Below are 10000 nucleotides of genomic sequence, written 5' to 3'. Positions count from 1 at the left end.
GCATTACATGCCACGGCCTCGGCCCGCATGACAAGCCACGGCCTCGGCCCGCATGCCATGCCACGGCCTCGGCCCGCATGCCTTGCCACGGCGTTGCCCAACATGCCATGCCACGGCCTTGGCCCGCATGCCATGCCATGCCACGCCCCGCATGTCTTGCCACGGCGTTGCCAAACATGCCATGCCACGGCGTCGCCCAACATGCCATGCCACGGCCACGGCCCAACATGACATGCCACGGCCACGGCCCGCATGCCATGCCACGGCCTCGGCCCGCATGCCATGCCACGGCCTGGGCCAAACATGCCATGACACGGCCTCGGCCCGCATGCCATGCCACGGCCTCGGCCCGCATGACATGCCACGGCCTCGGCCCGCATGACATGCCACGGCCTCGGCCCGCATGCCTTGCTACGGCGTCGCCCAACATTCCATGCCACGGCCTCGGCCCGCATGCCAAGCCAAGGCCTCGGCCCGCATGACATGCCACGGCCTCGGCCCGCATGCCTTGCCACGACGTCGCCCAACTTGCCATGCCACGGCCTCGGCTCGCATGACATGCCACGGCCTCGGCCCGCATGCCTTGCTACGGCGTCGCCCAACATGCCATGCCACGGCCTCGGCCCGCATGCCATGCCACGGCCTCGGCCCGCATGACATGCCACGGCCTCGGACCTCATGCCTTGCTACGGCGTCGCCCAACATGCCATGCCACGGCCCCGGCCCGCATGCCTTGCCACCGCGTTGCCCGGCATGCCATGCCACCGCGTTGCCCGGCGTGCCATGCCTTAGCCTTGGCCAACATGTCGTGCCACGTCCTCGGCCCGCATGCCATGCCATGCCACGGCCCGCATGTCTTGCCACGGCGTTGCCAAACATGCCATGCCACGGCCTCGGCCCGCATGCCATGCCACGGCCTCGGCCCCCATGACATGCCACGGCCTCGGACCGCATGCCTTGCCACGACGTCGCCCAACTTGCCATGCCACGGCCTCGGCCCGCATGCCATGCCACGGCCTCGGCTCGCATGACATGCCACGGCCTCGGCCCGCATGCCTTGCTACGGGGTCGCCCAACATGCCATGCCACGGCCTCGGCCCGCATGCCATGCCACGGCCTCGGCCCGCATGACATGCCACGGCCTCGGCCCGCATGACATGCCACGACGTCGCCCAACTTGCCATGCCACGGCCTCGGCCCGCATGCCATGCCATGCCACGGCCCACATGTCTTGCCACGGCGTTGCCAAACATGCCATGCCACGGCCTCGGCCCGCATGCCATGCCACGGCCTCGGCCCGCATGCCCTTCTACGGCGTTTCCCAACATGCCATGCCACGGCCTCGGCCCGCATGCCTTGCCACCGCGTTGCCCAGCATGCCATGCCACCGCGTTGCCCGGCGTGCCATGCCTTAGCCTTGGCCAACATGTCGTGCCACGGCCTCGGCCCGCATGCCATGCCATGCCACGGCCCGCATGTCTTGCCACGGCGTTGCCAAACATGCCATGCCACGGCCTCGGCCCGCAGCCTTGCAACGGCGTCGCCCAACATGCCATGCCACGGCCTCGGCCCGCATGCCTTGCCACGACGTCGCCCAACTTGCCATGCCACGGCCTCGGCCCGCATGCCATGCCACGGCCTCGGCCCGCATGACATGGCACGGCCTCGGACCGCATGCCTTGCTACGGCGTCGCCCAACTTGCCATGCCACGGCCTCGGCCCGCATGCCTTGCTTCGACGTTGCCCAACATGCCATGCCACGGCCCCGGCCAGCATGCCTTGCCACCGCGTTGCCCAGCGTGCCATGCCTTAGCCTTGGCCAACATGTCGTGCCACGGCCTCGGCCCGCATGCCATGCCATGCCACGGCCCGCATGTCTTTCCACGGCGTTGCCAAACATGCCATGCCACGGCCTCGGCCCGCATGCCTTGCCACGGCCTCGGCCAACATGCCATGCCACGGCCTCGGCCCGCATGCCATGCCACGGCCTCGGCCCGCATGACATGCCACGGCCTCGGCCCGCATGACATGCCACGGCCTCGGCCCGCATGCCTTGCTACGGCGTCGCCCAACATGCCATGCCACGGCCTCGGCCCGCATGCCATGCCACGGCCTCGGCCCGCATGCCCTTCTACGGCGTTGCCCAACATGCCATGCCACGGCCTCGGCCCGCATGCCTTGCCACCGCGTTGCCCAGCATGCCATGCCACCGCGTTGCCCGGCGTGCCATGCCTTAGCCTTGGCCAACATGTCGTGCCACGGCCTCGGCCCGCATGCCATGCCATGCCACGGCCCGCATGTCTTGCCAAGGCGTTGCCAAACATGCCATGCCACGGACTCGGCCCGCATGCCTTGCCACGGCCTCGGCCAACATGCCATGCCACGGCCTCGGCCCGCATGCCATGCCACGGCCTCGGCCCGCATGCCATGCCACGGCCTCGGCCCGCAACACATGCCACGGCCTCGGCCCGCATGCCTTGCCACGACGTCGCCCAACTTGCCATGCCACGGCCTCGGCCCGCATGCCATGCCACGGCCTCGGCGTGCATGACATGCCACGGCCTCGGCCCGCATGCCTTGCTACGGCGTCGCCCAACATGCCATGCCACGGCCTCGGCCCGCATGCCATGCCACGGCCTCGGCCCGCATGACATGCCACGGCCTCGGACCGCATGCCTTGCTACGGCGTCACCCAACATGCCATGCCACGGCCTCGGCCCGCATGCCATGCCACGGCCTCGGCCCGCATGGCTTGCCAGGGCGTTGCCCAACATGCCATGCCACGGCCTCGGCCCCCATGCCTTGCCGCCGCGCTGCCCAGCATGCCAATGCATCGCGTTGCCCGGCGTGCCATGCCTTAGCCTTGGCCAACATGCCACGCCACGGCCTCGGCCCGCATGGCTTGCCAGGGCGTTGCCCAACATGCCATGCCACGGCCTCGGCCCGCATGTCTTGCCACGGCGTAGCCCAACATGCCATGCTATGCCATGCCACGGCCTCGGCCCGCATGCCATGCCATGCCACGGCCTCGGCCCAGCATGCCATGCCACGGCCTCGGCCCGCATGCCATGCCACGGCCTCGGCGTGCATGACATGCCACGGCCTCGGCCCGCATGCCTTGCTACGGCGTCGCCCAACATGCCATGCCACGGCCTCGGCCCGCATGCCATGCCACGGCCTCGGCCCGCATGACATGCCACGGCCTCGGACCGCATGCCTTGCTACGGCGTCACCCAACATGCCATGCCACGGCCTCGGCCCGCATGCCATGCCACGGCCTCGGCCCGCATGGCTTGCCAGGGCGTTGCCCAACATGCCATGCCACGGCCTCGGCCCCCATGCCTTGCCGCCGCGCTGCCCAGCATGCCAATGCATCGCGTTGCCCGGCGTGCCATGCCTTAGCCTTGGCCAACATGCCACGCCACGGCCTCGGCCCGCATGGCTTGCCAGGGCGTTGCCCAACATGCCATGCCACGGCCTCGGCCCGCATGCCTTGCCACGGCCTCGGCCCGCATGCCATGCCACGGCCTCGGCCAGCATGCCATGCCAAGGCCAAGGCCCGCATGCCTTGCCACGGCGTTGCCCAGCATGCCATGCCACCGCGTTGCCCAGCGGGCCGTGCCGCGGCCTCGGCCCGCATGCCATGCCATGCCACGGCCTCGGCCCGCATGCCTTGCGACTGCCTTGGCCAGCGTGCCATGCCTTAGCCTTGGCCAACATGCCATGCCACTGCCTTGGCCAGCATGTCGTGCCACCGCCACGGCCAGCATGCCATGCCGGTCCGTTGCCCAGCATGCCACGGCCGTGGCGGCGTGGCAAGCCACGGCCTCGGCCAGCATGCCATGCCACGGCCTCGGCATGCCACCGCCTTGGGCAGCGTTGGCCAGCATGCCTTGGCCGGCATGCCATGCCAATGCCTTGGGCCAACATGGCGTGCCACGGGCTGGGCGAGCATGCCACGCCACGGCCTTGGCTAGCAGCAAGGCATGCCACGGCCTCGGCGAGCATGCCATGCCATGCCAAGGCCAAGGCCAAGGCCAAAGCCAAGGCCAAGGCCAAGGCCAAAGCCAAGGCCAAGGCAGTGGGCAAGGCCAAGTCCCTGTGCAAGGCATGGCCAAGGCCAAGGCCAAGGCCATGGCATGCCACCGCCTCGATCGATCTTTTTGAACATGATTCTTTTATAATCTTACCCAAACCGTGCAACACAATTAAAAATGCACTACAATCAATTTTAAATGTCATTCCCTATTTTTTTGCAATTTTTCTGGAGCTTTTCGAATTTTTAAAGCCCTTATTTGGCATAAAAAAATCAAAATAAAATAAAAAAAATGAAAAAAATAATTTAATAATTTCTATAATTACTAGTGAATCATCCTTTAATTATGGGAATTTTTCCATAATTTTTTGACCATTTTTATTAATTTTTATTATATTTTAAGTATTAATATCGAAATAAATTAAAATAAAATATTTTCGGTAAAAAAATATTTTTTTAAATTTTTTTTATGGTGTATTAAATTATTTCCAACAACTTTCATGTTGAAAGTTTTGGCAAAAAATCATTACTTTTTAAAAAAGCCCCATTATGACTCCTCGAACATGCTTGATGTTTCCTCCTGCCAGATTGAAAAGGGCTTAACAGGCTATTATAAGGGGGGGGGCACCTCTCTTGCCCAGGGCAAGGCAGTGGCAGGTACACCCCATGTTGGGCGCGGCCTGGGCTGCGGCCTTGGGTTACATGCACTGCGGCTCGACCGCGGCCTGGGCTGCGGCCTTGGGCGGCTCGGCCGCGGCCTTGGGCGGCCTGGACCGCGGCCTTGGGCGGCCTTGCGCGGCCTGGGCGCGGCCTTGGGCGGCCTGGGCGCGGCCTTGCGCGGCCTGGCCGCGGCCTGGCCGCGGCCTTGGGCAGCATGGCGTGGCATGCGCGCGGGCGTGGGCGGCCTGGCATGCGCGCGGCATGGGCAGCACGGCATGGCATGCGCACGGCCTGGGCGGCCTGGCATGCAGCCGGCCTGGCATGCCCGCGGCGTGGGCAGCACGGCATGGCATGCCACGGCGAAGGCAGCCCAGCCAAAGCCAGCAGCATGCCATGCCAAGGCCTAGGCCTGCAGCATGCCATGCCACGGCCAAGGCAGCCCAGCCAAAGCCAGCAGCATGCCATGCCAAGGCCTAGGCCAGCAGCATGCCATGCCACGGCCAAGGCAGCCCAGCCAAAGCCAGCAACATGCCATGCCAAGGCCAAGGCCAGCAGCATGCCATGCCACGGCCAAGGCAGCCCAGCCAAAGCCAGCAGCATGCCATGCCAAGGCCAAGGCCAGCAGCATGCCATGCCACGGCCAAGGCAGCCCAGCCAAAGCCAGCAGCATGCCATGCCAAGGCCAAGGCCAGCAGCATGCCATGCCACGGCCAAGGCAGGCCAGCCAAAGCCAGCTGCATGCCATGCCAAGGCCAAGGCCAGCAGCATGCCATGCCATGGCCAAGGCAGGCCAGCCAAAGCCAGCAGCAGGCCATGCCAAGGCCTAGGCCAGCAGCATGCCATGCCACGGCCAAGGCAGCCCAGCCAAAGCCAGCAGCACGCCATGCCAAGGCCAAGGCCAGCAGCATGCCATGCCACGGCCAAGGCCAGCAGCATGCCATGCCACGGCCAAGGCAGGCCAGCCAAAGCAAGCAGCATGCCATGCCAAGGCCAAGGCCAGCAGCATGCCATGCCACGGCCAAGGCAGGCCAGCCAAAGCCAGCAGCATGCCATGCCAAGGCCAAGGCCAGCAGCATGCCATGCCACGGCCAAGACAGCCCAGCCAAAGCCAGCAGCATGCCATGCCAAGGCCTAGGCCAGCAGCATGCCATGCCACGGCCAAGGCAGGCCAGCCAAAGCCAGCAGCATGCCATGCCAAGGCCAAGGCCAGCAGCATGCCATGCCACGGCCAAGGAAGCCCAGCCAAAGCCAGCAGCATGCCATGCCAAGGCCTAGGCCAGCAGCATGCCATGCCACGGCCAAGGCAGCCCAGCCAAAGCCAGCAGCATGCCATGCCAAGGCCAAGGCCAGCAGCATGCCATGCCACGGCCAAGGCAGCCCAGCCAAAGCCAGCAGCATGCCATGCCAAGGCCAAGGCCAGCAGCATGCCATGCCACGGCCAAGGCAGCCCAGCCAAAGCCAGCAGCATGCCATGCCAAGGCCAAGGCCAGAGTCATGCCATGCCAAGGCCAAGGCCAGCAGCATGCCATGCCACGGCCAAGGCGGCCCAGCCAAAGCCAGCAGCATGCCATGCCAAGGCCTAGGCCAGCAGCATGCCATGCCACGGCCAAGGCAGGCCAGCCAAAGCCAGCAGCATGCCATGCCAAGGCCTGGCCAGCAGCATGCCATGCCACGGCCAAGGCAGCCCAGCCAAAGCCAGCAGCATGCCATGCCAAGGCCAAGGCCAGCAGCATGCCATGCCACGGCCAAGGCAGCCCAGCCAAAGCCAGCAGCATGCCATGCCAAGGCCAAGGCCAGCAGCATGCCATGCCACGGCCAAGGCGGCCCAGCCAAAGCCAGCAGCATGCCATGCAAAGGCCTAGGCCAGCAGCATGCCATGCCACGGCCAAGGCAGGCCAGCCAAAGCCAGCAGCATGCCATGCCAAGGCCTAGGCCTGCAGCATGCCATGCCACGGCCAAGGCAGCCTAGCCAAAGCCAGCAGCATGCCATGCCAAGGCCAAGGCCAGCAGCATGCCATGCCACGGCCAAGGCAGCCCAGCCAAAGCCAGCAGCATGCCATGCCAAGGCCAAGGCCAGTAGCATGCCATGCCACGGCCAAGGCAGCCCAGCCAAAGCCAGCAGCATGCCATGCCAAGGCCTAGGCCAGCAGCATGCCATGCCACGGCCAAGGCAGGCCAGCCAAAGCCAGCAGCATTCCATGCCAAGGCCAAGGCCAGCAGCATGCCATGCCACGGCCAAGGCAGGCCAGCCAAAGCCAGCAGCATGCCATGCCAAGGCCAAGGCCAGCAGCATGCCATGCCACGGCCAAGGCCGGCCAGCCAAAGCCAGCAGCATGCCATGCCAAGGCCAAGGCCAGCAGCATGCCATGCCACGGCCAAGGCGGCCCAGCCAAAGCCAGCAGCATGCCATGCCAAGGCCTAGGCCAGCAGCATGCCATGCCACGGCCAAGGCAGGCCAGCCAAAGCCAGCAGCATGCCATGCCAAGGCCTAGGCCAGCAGCATGCCATGCCACGGCCAAGGCAGCCCAGCCAAAGCCAGCAGCATGCCATGCCAAGGCCAAGGCCAGCAGCATGCCATGCCACGGCCAAGGCAGCCCAGCCAAAGCCAGCAGCATGCCATGCCAAGGCCTAGGCCAGCAGCATGCCATGCCACGGCCAAGGCAGCCCAGCCAAAGCCAGCAGCATGCCATGCCAAGGCCAAGGCCAGCAGCATGCCATGCCACGGCCAAGGCAGCCCAGCCAAAGCCAGCAGCATGCCATGCCAAGGCCAAGGCCAGCAGCATGCCATGCCACGGCCAAGGCAGCCCTGCCAAAGCCAGCAGCATGCCATGCCAAGGCCAAGGCCAGCAGCATGCCATGCCACGGCCAAGGCAGGCCAGCCAAAGCCAGCAGCATGCCATGCCAAGGCCAAGGCCAGCAGCATGTCATGCCACGGGCAAGGCCAAGGCCAAGGCAGCCCATCCGAAGCCAGCAACATTCCATGCCAATGCCAACGCAGCCCAGCCAAAGCCAGCGGCATGCCATGCCAAGGCCAAGGCCAGGCGCATGTCTTGCCACGGCCTTGTCCCGCAGCGTGGCGTGCCTTGGCCTTGGGCTAGAACATCGCATGCCACGCCCTTGGCAAGCAATCCTGTCCCTCGTGTAATTGCCATTTGGTTTGGCTTTGACTTACGTATATGTTGCCCTGCGAAATGCTTGTCCCTCGGGTAATAGCCGTTTGGTTGCCTTTGACTTGCGAACACGTTGCTAGTGCTTTCCCCAGTGGAAGCTTGTTGGGAAAAGTATGTCCCTCGGAAGTTGCCTGTTGCGTTTCTTATTTGCATTCGAGCTATCCGATGCTTGCTCGGTTTCTCTAAGAGTTTTTGCACGTTCGTCGGGCTTTTTAATTATTTATTTACTCATAAAAATTATAATAAAATAAATTAAAAATAAAAAAATAATTAAAAAAATTACTATAATTACTAGTGCCTCATCTTATAATTGTTGGAATTTTTCTAGAATTTTTTGAGTATTTTTAGTAATTTTTATTATTTTTTAAGTATTAAAATTGAAATAAATTAAAATAAAATATTCCGGTGGCCAAATATTTTTTTATAATTTTTTTATGGTGTATTAAATTATTTCATACAACTTTCATGTTGAAAGTTTTGGCAAAAAACCATTACTTTTTAAAAAAACCCCATTATGACTCCTCGAACATGGTTGATGTTTCCTCCTGCCAGATTGAAAAGGGCTTAACAGGCTATTATAAGGGGGGGGCACCTCCCTTAAGGCTGGCCAGCATGGCCAGGCCACAGGCCACGCCTATGCCTAGGCGGGCGCTTGGCACATGCCATCGCTTGGCTTGTGGCATTGGCTTGTGGCATCGAAACTACATAGCCAAGCACGGGATGCGTCGAGTGGCGGCCCGCGGTGGTGGCGGTGGCACGTTGGCCTAGGCCAGCATGCCATGCCACAGCCTTGGCCAGCAACATGGCATGCCAAAGCCTTGGCCAGCAGCATACCATGCCCTGGCCTTGGCAAGCATGTCATGCCACGGCCTTGGCCAGCAGCATGCCATGCCACGGCCTTGGCCAGCAGCATGCCATGCCCCGGCCTTGGCCAGCATGTCATGCCACGGCCTTGGCCAGCAGCATGCCATGCCACAGCCTTGGCCAGCAGCATGCCATGCCACAGCCTTGGCCAGCAACATGGCATGCCAAAGCCTTGGCCAGCAGCACGCCATGCCCCGGCCTTGGCAAGCTTGTCATGCCACGGCCATGGCCAGCAGCGTGCTATGCCCCGGCCTTGGCCAGCAGCGTGCCATGCCACGACCTTGGCCAGCAGCTTGCCATGCCCCGGCCTTGGCCAGCATGTCATGCCACGGCCTTGGCCAGCAGCATGCCATGCCACGGCCTTGGCCAGCAACATGGCATGCCAAAGCCTTGGCCGGCAGCATGCCATGCCGCGGCCTTTGCCAGCAGCATAGCAAGCCCAAGCCTTGGTCAGCAGCAGCATGCCATGCCAACGCCTTGGCCAGCAGCATGCCTTGCCATGGCCTTGTCCAGCAGCATGGCATGCCACGCCACGGCCTTGGCCATCAGCATGCCTTGCCACGGCCTCGGCCATCAGCATGCCTTGCCACGGCCTCGGCCATCAGCATGCCTTGCCACGGCCTTGTCCAGCAGCATGGCATACCCGGCCTTGGCCAGCAGCATGTCATGCCACGGCCTTGGCAAGCATGCCAAGCCACGGCCTTGGCAAGCATGCCATGTCCCTCGGGTAATTGTACAAGTTGCCTTGCGAAATGCATGTCCCTCGGTTAAATTACCATTTGGTTGGCTTTGGCGTACGAACGAGTTGCCTGTGCTTTCCTTGTGGAAGCTTGTTGCGAGAAGTATGTCCCTCGAAAGTTGCCTGTTGCGTTTGTTATTTGCATTCGTGCTAACCGGTGCTTGCTCGGCCTCTCTAAATGTTTTCGCGCGTTCGTCGGGCTTCTTGGTCCTTCGGGGGGTGATTCGTTTTGGGGGGCTGGTGCACAGTGTACGTCGTGGCGCGTGAGTTGTGTTCGGTTTGTGCGAGTTGGACGGATCCCTGCCTGTGCAGCGAACTCCACTGGTGCATTCCTCCATGTCCCTCGGGTTGTCTTCGACTCGCCTTCGGGTTGCTTGCGCTTCCCTAGTGGAAGGTGCCTTGCGAAAAGCGTGTCCCTCGGGTAATTGCCATTTGGTTGGCTTTGACGTTCGAACGAGTTGCCTATGCTTTCCTAGTGGAAGCTTGTTGCGAAAAGTATGTCCCTCGAAAGTTGCCTGTTGCGTTTGTTAT

The sequence above is a fragment of the Camellia sinensis genome, chromosome 12, assembly GCF_055761805.1.
Source record: "Camellia sinensis isolate YWXY chromosome 12, ASM5576180v1, whole genome shotgun sequence".
NCBI classification, from domain to species: domain Eukaryota; kingdom Viridiplantae; phylum Streptophyta; class Magnoliopsida; order Ericales; family Theaceae; genus Camellia; species Camellia sinensis.
This window is presented reverse-complemented; position numbering follows the sequence as displayed.